Raw genomic sequence first — 13,744 nt, 5'->3', positions numbered from 1 at the left:
TTTTGAGCCCTGTCAAAATTCATTAGCTATCTCATATCTCTTTAGAACCTCCCATATTAAAGTGTTTTATAAGACTGCTTTTAAGGCAGAAACGTATTGTTGATTCATGTTGAACTTAACATGGAACATATGAAGAATCCATTTTATCTGTCATTTAATTGTTTCAATTTACAAGTGCTTTTTAGCTATGTCTTTCCAATATTTTGGTCATCCCCCAGGCATTTGCAGGTGCAGTAGATGATTTCTTCTATCTAACACAATTTTATTTGAATTGTCATTGTTGCCTTAACTTTAAAGTAGGAAAAGTGTACTCAAAACCATTTCACAGGAAGTCCTTCAGCACGATGTTTCTGAGTGTCTTTTCAGCCTCTCTTTCCTACAGTGGTTTCCTATTTGAAAATGAAACTTTAGTGAAATAGAAAGTATGTTCCTGATACGTCTCCATTAAGAGTCAAGCAGAAGAGACACAATTAGGTACAAGTAAAGAGGGAAAAAATACTCCTGCATTAAAAACACACTGAAGTGCTGTAATTGTGGAAGGTGGCTGGTGGAGAGAGCAAGAGTTTGGACAAGAAAGCAGACTTTAGACCACTGACTGTAGAGTCCGAGAGCCTGAAAATATTTTAGAGTAAACTACACGAGCAGAAGGACTTCAGCGGAAACTTTACACCACCCTGGGTGAGTCTCTCAGCAATGAATATGTCAGAAAGAGGCACCGTTTCACCTCTCTTCTGTACTGGTACAGCGTTGTCAAGTGGTAGTTTCTGACAAGGATCCTTGTCTGCAGCCGAGTGCAGGACTCCTGCTCTGAAGACACACAGAGCTGCCGAGATGGGTTCACAGTGTATTGAAGTTCAAAATGGCGGAAAGCGGAAGTGCTGACTGTGGTAGATAAAGTTGCATAGAGCGCTTTTCATGCAGTTCATTCTACAGGTACTAAGAATCTTGACATTTTTGCATTTTCGCAAAATGGGAAAGGATAATTAATATGATGAGAAAAATTACAAAGTCATGATTGCATACGTTTTCAAACCCTTACTGAGGAAACAAATTCATTTGGGTGTATAAATTTACCAAAATGAGCTTACCTAATAGTTTTGTGGCCCTTGTTTGTAATAATAGTCATACACACAATTTCAGAAATAAATACTTTGTCTCTGTGAGATCCCTCAGTCAGACAGTGGATATAAAGAAAAGATTCAATCCTGGAGACTAAGGAGCTTTCAGAACTGCTCAGGGATACAGTTGTAGAAAGACACAGACAGGCTGCACACGGGTCTCTGTGGAACAACACTGTCTGCATCCACCCAGTCACAGGCTGTTTCCTGTTCTCAGCCCATGTGCAGACATCACCTTGCATTCCTCTTCATACACTAAGGAACTGTGTTGAAATTTCAAGTGCTACTTTCTGAATCGCTATTAGATTAATAGTAAGAATGTAGCATTATAAGATAGTTTCAACGCACATTTTGACATCAGAGTCTTTCATATGTCTGTGAATACATCAGACTTATACATAATTTTTTCAGTCCAGTTGTAGGAATAAGAGCAACACACGATTCATCAGACATTATCATACCATCCACTGCTCACAAGTTAAGATTTTGCACTCATTACGTCAAGTTACGTCAAGTTATGTGTTACAAGGGGAATCTGCAGCACTACCATAAATATCAGCTTCATGAAGCTCATGATGAGCAGTATTTGATGACACTGGGTCACTGTGCTGTAGAATCTGTTCTGCTGTCATTTATGAGGCTTTTGTTTGTTGTTTTTGGAAGCTACTCTTTTAATAGACCATTAGACCTGAAGGTAAGCTTTAAATAGTGAACATTGTTCCTCCTTCCTGATGCTGTTTCCCTTGTTTTGGTGTTCGTTCTGTATGCCATTATGGTTTTCATCACCGTTCTCCTGACACATTTAATCATTTCATCACTTCTCTGAGTGACGCACCTGCAATATGGACGCAAACTATCTGAGCCCTGTCAAAATTCATTAGCTATCTCATGTCTCTTTAGAACCTCCCATATTAAAGTGTTTTATAAGACTGTTTTTAAGGCAGAAACGTATTGTTGATTCATGTTGAACTTAACATGGAACATATGAAGAATCCATTTTATCCATTTAATTGTTTCAAGTGCTTTTTAGCTATGTCTTTCCAATATTTTGGTCATCCCCCAGACATTTGCAGGTGCAGTAGATGATTTCTTCTATCTAACACAACGAAACTTTAGTGAAATAGAAAGTATGTTCCTGATTCTTTTCCATTAAGTGTCAAGCAGAGGAGACACAATCAGGTACAAGTAAAGAGAGAAAAAATACTCCTGCATTAAAAACACACTAAGTGCTGTAATTGTGGAAGGCTGCTGGTGGAGAGAGCAAGTGGTTGGACCAGAAAGCAGACTTTAGACCACTGACTGTAGAGTCCGAGAGCCTGAAAACACTTTAGAGTAAACTGCACGAGAAGAAGGACTTCAGGGGAAACTGTACACCACCCTGGGTGAGTCTCTCAGCAATGAATATGTCAGAAAGAGGCACCGTTTCATCTCTCTTCTGTACTGGTACAGCATTGTCAAGTGGTAGTTTCTGACAAGGATCCTTGTCTGCAGCCGAGTGCAGGACTCCTGCTCTGAAGACACAGAGAGCTGCCAAGATGGGTTCACAGTGTATTGAAGTTTAAAATGGCAGAAAGCAGAAGTGCTGATTGTGGTGGAGAAGATTGCAGAGAGTGCTTTTCAGAAAAGGGACATGCTGCACACTGCTCTCTGTGGAACAGCACTGCCTGCATCCACCCAGTCACAGGCTGTTTCCTGTTCTCAGTCCATGTGCAGACATCACCTTGCATTCTTCTTCAAACACTTAGGAACCTGGGAACATCATTTTGATAATATGTATTTTGTTGTATGTTGTATATATGTGTCAGTGTTGTTAATGTACAGTACAGTGTGTGAGTGTGTCAGTGTTGTTATTGTGCAGTACAGTGTGTGAGAGTGTGTCAGTGCTGTTCATGTGCAATACAGTGTGTGAGAGTGTCAGTGTTGTTAATGTGCAGTAGAGTGTGTGAGAGTGTGGCAGTGTTGTTAATGTGCAGTACAGTGTGTGAGAGTGTGTCAGTGTTGTTATTGTGCAGTAGTCTGTGAGATTGAATCAGTGTTGTTGTGCAGTACAGTGTTTGAGAGTGTGTCAGTGAAGTTATTTAATTATGCAGTAGTGCTGTTGCAGTGTTAGATTAGAAGAGAGGATACTAAACAAACTATTGTGAAATAATGTGAATCCCTATTGTTGTACTCATAGTCAGTTCAACTGATCACGTCGGTCATTAAGGTAATTTTATACACTTAAATTAACGTACAGTAGGTTTGCCACTGTAGGTTTGAATACTTATGTAATCCAAACTTTTCTTTCATAATTATTATCTATTTCCTTCTTTGTTTCTGATTTTTACTTTGAATGTAGTAAGTAGGTTATGAATATATCAAACATCAATTACTGCTTTAAAGTAAAAATATATGAAAACTGCAAGGGTCTGATTACTTTTCCAAGGCACTATGTATTTTGGTTTCATTTCATTAAGTATTTAAATGAATATTGTGGTACAATACAGGAAGTGTCTGGTGTGTGTGTGTGGGGGGGGGCACATTAAGGAAGACGCCTTGCCATGGAAACCACATAAGTGAATGAATGGCAAGTGTAGAAGGGTTTTAAAGGGGGGAAAGTTCCAGCAGGATCTCGGTTTTATTGTCGCTGCATTGGTGAGAGAACAAATGCGGAGGCTCTGCTGTGAGAGAGCCAGGCTGAAGCATGACAGTAGCAAGTGTGAGACGCTACTAGTCAGGGCAACGTTAGAAGGGCGTGCCGCCATGTACAGGATGGGTGAGCAAAGACTTGATTGGCCGCTGTAGAAACCCCGTGGGGGGGTGGAGAAGAACGACAATCCCGGAGGGGATTGTGAGAGGAATAGCCTGCGAGGAAGAGTGAAAACATCAGTCTGCGAGGAGACTGACAGAAGAAACAGAGCTTATGAGGTCATCAAAAGATTTAAAGGAACAGCATCCTGCTAGGGTGTGAGAGCAGGGCTGTCGTGTCCGCTGTATTAGTGAGTTGTGAGTTAGTGTGTGTGGACCAGAGTGGGTTGTGCGGCAGAGGGACCCTCCCCCTGCCAACAAATTGGTATCAGGGAAGTGAGTGGGGTCTATCTAGCTGTACCCTCTGGGAGATAGCGGAGTGGTGGCTGGGCACAGTGATGTGCGCTGACAGCTGCGGGGTGTAACACAGTGGTGGCTGGGCACACTGAGGTGTGCTGGCAGCTGTGAGTTCACAACCTAAGGACGTGAGAGTGAAGCACCAGAAAGGTTGTGAGTGTGTGTGTGTTAGAGGGACAGTGCGTCGTGTCTCGGCACAGTCTGTAGTGCGGAAGAAGACTCGGTGATGTAGCATGTGTCTGTGTAACCCAACCTGGTGGCGTCGGGAGAGGATGTCAAGGCTGGGGGTTGGACCTGGGAGTCTGAGGCACAGGTTGTGAGTGAAACAGTGGCATAATGGAGTAGGAGCAGGAGGTTCCTAACAGTGAGGACAACAGGATGAACTGGTGAACTTGAGACTCTGAAGGCAAAGGGGCCAGAAGTAACGGAATGTGGAGTCATGTATCCTGTTACTCCGATGAGGGGGTCAGTGTGATCAACACTCCCAGAGGAGAGTGCATCTAAAATAAAGAAAAGAAACCTAAAAGACCTTATAAAGGGGTGTGACAGGGGAGAATGGAAGTGTGACCACGCCCAATGCAGTGTCAACTACCCCATGGCACCACAATATTCAAACAGAGGTCATGGGTACAAGGTCTATATTAGGACATCCTCCTCCTCCATCCTACAAAACTCCATACTCCTTTCAGCAAAATGCCGTGCTTCTTCGCTCCTAAATCACATTTTAATTTTTGGTCGCTATGATCCAATTAAACCCACTTCTGTTCTTTCCCCTATTTATATTACTTAACATTAAAAAAAGAAAAACCTGCTGATAGTCATCCCAGGACAATTTGAGCCCTGATTAGTACTGATCATTCAAGATTACCTTATTTTATACTAGCTCAGGTTAAAATACGGAGGGTGTAAACATGAAGATTGAGTATTTTTTATTGCTTAAAGATTTGTATTGCATAAATATTTATTTGTGGAAAACTTCTTTATACACAGCATTTTTGGTTTTGCCCAGCAAGAGGAACAACTGTGGGATGACGCTTGGAGATGGGGAAACTTTAGTATCTTTCAGACACCTCCATTGCTAATATAGGTATCTGCCTATTTGAAACTTTGTGACCTCATCATTGTTGCTTTCTTTGTTTTAGATTCCTTAAACTGCTATGTCAACGCCTTTGTTGACATGTTTGCACACATACTTGATGGATTTGACTGAGCTGCAGTATTCAACGTTGATGTGAGCCTTGAAAGGTTTTGAGAGAAGTGGATTGTAGGGAACAACCCACCTGTTGTCCACAAATACTTTCTGACCATTAATCATGATGATTGACTCATGGCCACCATCTTCTGGCTTCCTTCTCTTGTACAATGGATAGCCTTTCTGGTTCTTGTAAGAACTTTCTTGGATACTTCTTGGTGCATTTTCAATCTTACTTGTATGGTGAGTTATGATTCAAAGGACCACAGGGCCTATGAATCATGTTTCTCACTACAACGTCAAACAGAACTTTGTCATCATGAGGATCTGGAATTTCAGCTGAAATAATTCTGTCAACATCTTTGGGTGAATTGTTGACCAGCCACAAGTATGCATGTATCACCCTGCAACTCACACCTGGCAACCCACTGAAGCTCAGCAGGTGTGAGCCTGGTCAGTACCTGGAAAGGAGACCTCCTGGGAAAAACTAAGGTTGCTGCTGGAAGAGGTGTTAGTGGGGCCAGCAGGGGTGGCTCACCCTGCGGCTCACGTGGGTCCTAATGCCCCAGTATAGTGATGGGGACACTATACTGTAAACAGGCGCCGTCCTTCGGATGAGACGTAAAACCGAGGTCCTGACTCTCTGTGGTCATTAAAAATCACAGGGCGTTTCTTGAAAAGAGTAGGGGTGTAACCTGGTGTCCTGGCCAAATTTCCCATCGGCCTTTATCAATCATGGCCTCCTAACAATCCCCCTCTATTAATTGGCTTCATTACTCTGCTCTCCTCCCCACTGATAGCTGATGTGTGGTGAGCGTTCTGGCGTACTATGGCTGCCGTCGCATCATCCAGGTGGATGCTGCACATTGGTGGTGGTGGAGGGGAGTCCCCATTACCTGTAAAGCGCTTTGAGTGGAGTGTCCAGAAAAGCGCTATATAAGTGTAAGCAATTATTCTTCTTATTATTATTATCATCTTCAATCACCAAAGATTTTGCTGTTTGTCAAAAAATCGATGAGGGACACCACCTTTCTCTGAATAACCCATGTAATAAGTTCATGTCTTTGGATTGCCTTTTGGCCAGGGAAAAGTTCTCTCTGTACCTCCTGCCATGTAGGGTTGAATGTGAAAGTAAAAAAGGTCAGGTCTGCCATACTTTGTGACATAAGTCATCTTGAGTCTTTTCATGCATGTATCTTGGTCCTCCTGTGAACGTGGAAGGTAATATCACCCTTTTTCCAATGTTGACGTCTCCATCACTGGTGATGGCATCTCTTAGACCCTGGTATGTCTCGGCTCAAAGTTGACTGATTTTGGCAAATGAACAAAAGACACTCACTTTCAATTTTTGAGTTCATGACAACAATGTACTGGTGGAATAGCTCTCTGCACTTCAAAATGTGATTGGAACTGTTTGATCTCGCCATAATCTGGTTAACATACTGTAGTAATCACTTGCAGTTACTTTCTTTCCTGATGAGAGAGACAGAATGTTGATGAAGTAGCCATCTTGTCCTTTCCAAAATATTATTGGGTACTGGGGCACATCATAAGAATGTTGTGTTTCCGGAATTCTCTGGTGGGTATCATCTCTCTAATGAAGGATAATGTCATGTTTTCCTGCATCTTGATCATCCAAAAGGGTTGCAACTTCATCTGTTAGGGGCATTGAATCTGCTCTTATGCTCACCAGCTGGTGTTTTGTCTGCTCTAATGATGACTTTGTGATCTCTGAGTGCAGGATCTTGCAGCACCGACTTGAAACTTCTGACTAAATTGTTGTGCTACTGGAGCATGTTTTTTAGGCTCTGAATGACTTCCAGTTGAACATCAGGCATTAGATGGCACCTGCGATCCATTGGTTCTTGCTCATCGCCCATGAAGTAAATTTGAACAAATTTAGTAAATTCTTCTTCAACAGGTAAAAGCGAACCAATTCTGTGATACACGTCCCTAGATTTTGAGTCCTGGCTCATTTACTTCTTTTGAAGCACCAAATAATGTCATTCGGAAACATGAATTGTACTTTCTGATATTTGAAAGGAAGTGCCTGGACTTTTCTGTGTCACCTTCCATCTGTAAGAGAAGAGGCTCTGGTAGTTGCTCTATTGGCAAAAAGGTTCACATTTCCATTATTGCAGCAAAGACCTGGTGGCTCATCTTTACACTTTTTCGCACTGCAGTGATTGCACACAACACTCATAGTCCCAATTTCAACAGCTTTGTGTTGTGAGATGTCAAAGTTATTAATGTAATCAAAAGCCGCATTGTGAAGGTCAAACTGTGTTTGTGTTTGAGCTGCTTTTCTTGCTTGGTCTACCTGTCGCCTTGTTCTTTGATCATCTGTTTCAGCTTGGCGAGCTGCAGCTGTTTGAGCTCTTTGTATCTGTAACCTTGCTTCTCTTTGCTCTTCTGTTTCTGATAGGTGCACTGCTTTGAATTTTGAAGCATCTTTGGTGGACCTACCCAATGATCCAGACCTCTTCTTGGGTGGCATGTTTTGATCTATCTAATTTTATTAAATGGTTTATTAGAATGTTTAAATTTCAGGTGCTTCATAGATATAGAGATATTAACACAACAACACGATTATTTGTGAGTTTGTGAGGAGTGATATTGGATAACGTGCCACCGCCTGACATAATACGCTGGACAAAAGTTCGAGGTCAAATTCTTCCGCGAGAAGGTACCTTTAAAGAGGAGACGACGGCACCAAACATTTTTGGCACGCCCTCTCTTTAAAGCCCTGGCCAAATACGAAGACAGTATGTACAGTTATAATTCAAACTGAATTAAAAACTACACATCCTAGTGGTGCTTGTGTTTAAGCAACGAAACAGGGCGAAAAATCAGCCACATGACTTTGGGGCTGAGTTTCAAAAGCTTAACCCATCAGCAACAAAGCAAAATTTACACGATAGGCTACCTCGAACTGTCAGTTACACAACTGTGTATGTCACTTAAGCCACTACTATTTGGCATTTTAGTTATGGAGGCAGGAAGACACCCCCCCGGGTGCCCGGCTTGTCGCCATCTTTAACCGTGTTCGAATCGCAGTAGGGAGAGACACGTATGAAAAGAAGTTCATCCCAGCTACAATACAAATATATTTTTGTGGTAAAGGGGAGCAAAACATCAGTATTTACTTCTATTAATTAGCGTACAATTTATAGTTGAAATCTGAGCCCAAATATAAAGTTAAAATCTCAACAAACAAAGCAATGTAGGAAATTCACACTTTTTCTGCAACAGAAATACACAGAGAAAATAAATCCTTTCTGACATCTCAAATCAGTTTCGATCAAGGTCTCCAAAACGTACAAGAAAAGAGCGTTTTCAGAGAGCAATTACACTGTGTTTATGTAGAATAAGTGATTAGATTTATGAGCAATCTAATTTCTTATTCGTTTAAAACTGTGAAATGTCAGCTGCAACAGATCACACCAGAGACAGCACTATCTCTACCTGTCATAGACGTTCAGGAAAGGGTGAATGAAAGAAGTCATGTCATGTACAATAATTCAGTGATCAATAATAATAGTTGTAGGACAAGAAACAAAAAATCGTGAAAACTTAAGCTTTTTAAATCTAAAACTAAAGTTCAGTCTACAAATTAAAGCAAATGAAAATGTAGGACGTTAAAGTGCTAGAGGTATAAATGTAAAAATACAAAAATACACATGAGCAAAAAGTTTTAGAAATGGAGCAGGTGTTACTTTGAAATAAGAAAACAGAAAAAAAACAATGACTAGACATAGTGCAGAAGAGGGATGCAGGAAAACTTGCAAAAGCTTAGATGTACAAAAAAAACACAGAAAGGTGTGTGTTACAGAAGAACATTCAATTCAAATCAACTTTATTGTCATTAAACTTACACAGGTGCATAGTATAATGAAAAGTGTTTCTCATTAGTCACTCAGGTGCAGTATATAAATAGGACAGAAAATAAGACAATAGACAGTAACACAATAGCAATAACAGTAACATGTAATAACATAACATAAATAACATGTAATCAAGTAATCAAAACTGTGCAAAATTCCACAAACAGAGAAAATATAACAGGATAAAAACAGTGCAAGGTAATTCTTGGAACAGTGCAAAAATAGTATGGTTAAAAATAGTATGGTTAATTAATAAATATTAAATATTATTATGACTGGTACAGTTTTACTGGGCTATCGAGGGGACAGTACAATTTCGGCTTACATGTGTGCGTAGTGGTGTAGGAGTACAGTCATTGTGGGTACAGGAAGACGTTAGGAGAGATCATAGTATGGTGGGAGGGAGTGGGGGCGTCACCAACTTGACAGCTCTGGGGAAGAAGCTATTTTGGAGTCTAGTTGTGTGCGACTGGAGTGACCGGAACCTTCTGCCAGATGGTAGGGGAACAATCAAGTTATGACTGGGGTGAGTGGGGTCAGACATAATTTTGGTGGCTTTTTTCAGACTCCTGGTGTTGTATATTTCCTGGATGGATGGTAAGGCACTGCCGATGATGTGTTGGGCAGTTTTGACCACCCGCTGTAGTGCCTTACGGTTGGATCCCGTGCAGTTGCCGTTCCAGACTGTGATGCAGCTGGTCAGTATGCTCTCCACCGTACATCTGTAGAAGTTGGTGAGGATCAGTGGATGTAGGTGTATTTTCTTCAGCCTTCTCAGGAAGTACAGCCGCTGTTGTGCCTTCTTGAGGAGACTGGAGGTGTTCAGTGTCCATGCAAGGTCCTTAGAGATGTAAACACCTAGGAATTTGAAGTTATTCACCATCTCCACCGCAGACCCTTCTATGTAGATGGGGGAGTGAACTTTTCCTTGTCTTCTGAAGTCAACAATCAGCTCTTTGGTTTTGCTGATGTTGAGACATAGGTTGTTGGTTCGGCACCAGTCTGCAAGTTGTTTTATCTCCTCCCAGTAGGCAGTCTCATCATTGTCAGTGATCAGGCCCACGACTGTGGTATGCTCAGCATACTTGATGATGGTGTTTGTGCTGAACTTAGCAGTACAGTCGTGGGTGAACAGGGAGTAAAGCAGTGAGCTGAGCACACAGCCTTGAGGGCACCGGTGTTAAGGGTGAGTGTGTTGGAGGTGAGGTTGCCAATCCTGACAGTCTGGGGTCTGCTGATGAGGAAGTCTAGGATCCAGCTGCAGAGGGTTGTATCTAAACCTAGAGCCTTGAGTTTGGTAGAAAGTTTTCTGGGTATGATGGTGTTAAATGCTGAGCTAAAGTCAATGAACAGCATTCTTGTATAGGTGTTCCTTTTATCCAGGTGGGTTAGTGTGGTGTGTAAAGCTATAGAGATTGCATCCTCTGTGGAGCGGTTTGTGCGATAGGCAAACTGGAGAGGATCCAGTGTTTTTGGAATGCTGGCTTTAATGTGCAGAATAAATAGTTTTTCAAAGCACTTCATTATGATGGGGGTGAGTGCAATAGGGCAGTAGTCGTTTAGGCATGTGGGGGCTGATTTTTTCGGTACTGGCACGATGGTGGTTGTCTTGAAGCAGCTAGGTACAGTGGCCTGGGCCAGGGACATGTTGAAGATGTCGGTACAGACATCAGCTATCTGCCAGGCACATGTTCTGAGTACCAGGCCAGGGATACCATCAGGTCCAGCAGCTTTATGTGTGTTCACTCTACTTAGTGATTTCCACACATCTAGCTTCGATAGTGTGGGGGGTGGGGTGGTAGGGGAGTCAGTGGTCCAGGTGGTTGGTTCAGGGTTTTGAGCTTCGAAGCTTGCATAGAAGGTGTTAAGCTTGTTTGGAAGGGAGGGGTCAGTAGCGCTTACAGGGCTTGTTTTGCTCTTGTAGCTTGTGATTGTAATTATGTCTTGCCACATGCATCGTGGGTTAGTGTTGGTGTTGTAGTGGTGTTCTATCTGGGATTTGTACTGTTTCTTGGCAGATTTTATGCCAGCTCTTAATTCTTTCCTAGCCCCTCTCAGTTCTTCCTCATTACCAGATTTGAAGGCTGCATCACGGGCTTTGAGCAGGGAGCGGATCTCAGTGTTCATCCAAGGTTTTTGATTCGGGAGTTTGCGTATCTTTTTAACGCTCACCACATCATCAGCACATTTGCTGATGTAGCTAGTGACTGCTGATGCATACATATCAATATCAGTGTGGGATCCATGGGAGGCTGCATCTTTTAACACACTCCAGTCTGTGCACTCAAAACAGTCCTGAAACATTGATTCTGCCTCTTTGGTCCATGTTTTTACAGTTATAACTGGAGCCTTGGTGCATTTGAGAAGTCGTCTGTAGGCTGGGAGTAGGAACAGGGAGATGTGGTCAGATTGTCCAAGAGGGGGGTGAGGTACTGCTTTGTAAGCACCGGGTACATTAGTGTAAACAAGGTCAAGTGTGTTGTTTCCCCTGGTGGGGCAGTCAACGTGTTGGTTGTAGCTAGGCAGTACTGATTTCAGATTTCCCTGATTAAAATCACCTGCAATAATAAAAACACCATCAGGGTGTGCTGATTCTTGTTTACTAATAGCTTTGGACAGCATTTTGACTGCTTCCTTAGCATTAGCGTTAGGAGGTATGTATACAGCAGTAATAATGACCGACGTGAATTCCCTAGGTAGGTAGAAGGGTCGGCATTTTACCATTAAATATTCTAAGTCGGGTGAGCAGTGGGTAGCGATTTCTGTAGTATCTCTGCACCATGCTTGGTTGACATAAATACACAGACCTCCTCCTTTATTTTTACCAGAGGCGGCTGTTCTGTCCGATCGGAGAGTTCAAAAGTCATCCAGCTGAATGGCGGATTCCGGTATGTTGTTGTGAAGCCACGTTTCCATAAACACAAGAGTGCAGCAGTTTTTTATTTCCTGGCGAGTAGTAAGCCTGAGTTTTATTTAGTCCAGTTTGTTGTCTAGGGACCGTACGTTAGCGAGGAACAGGCTGGGTATAGGTGGTCTGTTCCGCTGTTCTTTTAGTCTTATTTGCAGCCCGGCTCTCTTACCGCGTTTCTGTTTGCGCTCGCACCGCTTGCGCCGTCTCCTCTCCAGGCGGACACGGTCAGGTGGCTCCGCTGCTTCCGGGTCTGCGGTGTAGAGGATGGACGAGCTGATGAAATCCAGGTCGAGCGAACTAAAGGAGAAATTCCTGCAGTTGTTTCTGATGTCCGGTAATGTTTTCCGGTCGTAGGAGAAGTAAGCTTCAGTGTTTTGAGTAAATAACGTGACAAAAACGTAAGAATAACGAACAAAAAGCACCATTGTTTGAGAGCTAATGAAGCCGCTGCGTCCATGCGCGCCGCCATCTTGGCTGCTATCACCTAGGGTGATATCACCTTTATGTGATATCACCTTAAGGACAGCACATACAAGGGTTAATTGCACAATGGACCGCTCAAAGAAATTTGAAATAGTCTTCTTTAGGTGTGAGGGCAGGAGTGGATCGCAGAAGGCATAATCAGCAAATTAGGAAAACAAAGAACAGGACAGGTGAGACGTTTATCCAGAGAGTGAGTGATCAGAAAAAGGAACAGCTGTTACGCCCAGGTTTTACACTCTCTCTCTGCTGAATGAATTAAAGCATTTTATTAAAAACGCGTTTGCGTTTGTCTGGGTATTTACTTTGTAATCTGTGGTTTACATCTACTGTATTGCTTTGAGATGCCACTTTTAAAGGTGATATGTAAAATAAAGTTTTTTATTATTCTTATAGAGAAACATGATCAGATTTTCCCTGGTTCCGAAAAAAGACGATTAAAATCTGTAATCTTTCCACTTGTATGTCATCAGAAAATACAATAAGTTTCTGCTTTGTGTAAGGATGGTATCAAAAAGTAATCTAAGTGGTGAGAAAGCTGTGCTCCTCAAAGCGCTTTACAGGATAAAAACAATAACAACAATAGTGTTAGGCTGGGCAAACGATTTTTTTATAGAAATACAAAATGAGATATAATGATGTTTTCTGGCTTAGACATTAACAAGTACAACCCCCCTCTCTGCGGGAGTGCTGGCTGTGACGAATTTAACCGGTTTCACAGGTATTTTCAAAGTAGAAGGGGGAAAGTTTCCAGCGAAAGACACCTCCCCCCTCCAAAAGTACAGTACTTACTAGTTAAGAAAGCTAGGCTCCTCAATGAAATTGCTTTAACATGCTAATACGTTGGTGTTACAGTCCGGGCGTGGCAAGCTTCTAATGTCAACCCGACTACGGCGAAAGGAACCCTTCTTTCATTGGAAGACAATGAACATATTCTAGCCCTAAATGAATTAATAGCAAAAATGGTTTACATAAAAGACATTTTTCCCAAAAAGTTTAGCCTTTGTCACTAATGAAACCACTAAATAAAGACATAAATATCGAAATCTTAAGATTTTTAAAATACATGACTTTG

The 13,744-nt window shown here is 42.0% G+C and overlaps 1 protein-coding gene across 5 annotated transcripts in view; it reads left to right on the top strand.

The window, feature by feature from the left end:
- LOC148646899 (protein NLRC3-like) overlaps positions 1–13,744 on the top strand; it is a 1,251,308-nt gene that overhangs the window by 1,046,778 nt on the left and 190,786 nt on the right. For 3 of the 5 annotated variants that reach the window (XM_088608935.1, XM_088608942.1, XM_088608940.1), the window contains exon 1: positions 449–678. The exons of 1 other annotated variant lie outside the window; for it this stretch is intronic. The gene's annotated coding sequence lies outside the window, so the exon portion shown is untranslated. Of the gene's footprint in view, positions 1–448; positions 679–2,348; positions 2,501–13,744 lie in introns of those variants that run through there. One more of the 5 variants, XM_088608936.1, reaches the window with a different exon arrangement.

The sequence above is a fragment of the Lepisosteus platostomus genome, chromosome 16, assembly GCF_059453375.1.
Source record: "Lepisosteus platostomus isolate fLepPlt1 chromosome 16, fLepPlt1.hap1, whole genome shotgun sequence".
Classification (NCBI taxonomy): Eukaryota; Metazoa; Chordata; class Actinopteri; order Semionotiformes; family Lepisosteidae; genus Lepisosteus; species Lepisosteus platostomus.
Note: the sequence above shows the minus strand (reverse complement) of the source record. Positions and strands in the feature narration are given on the sequence as shown.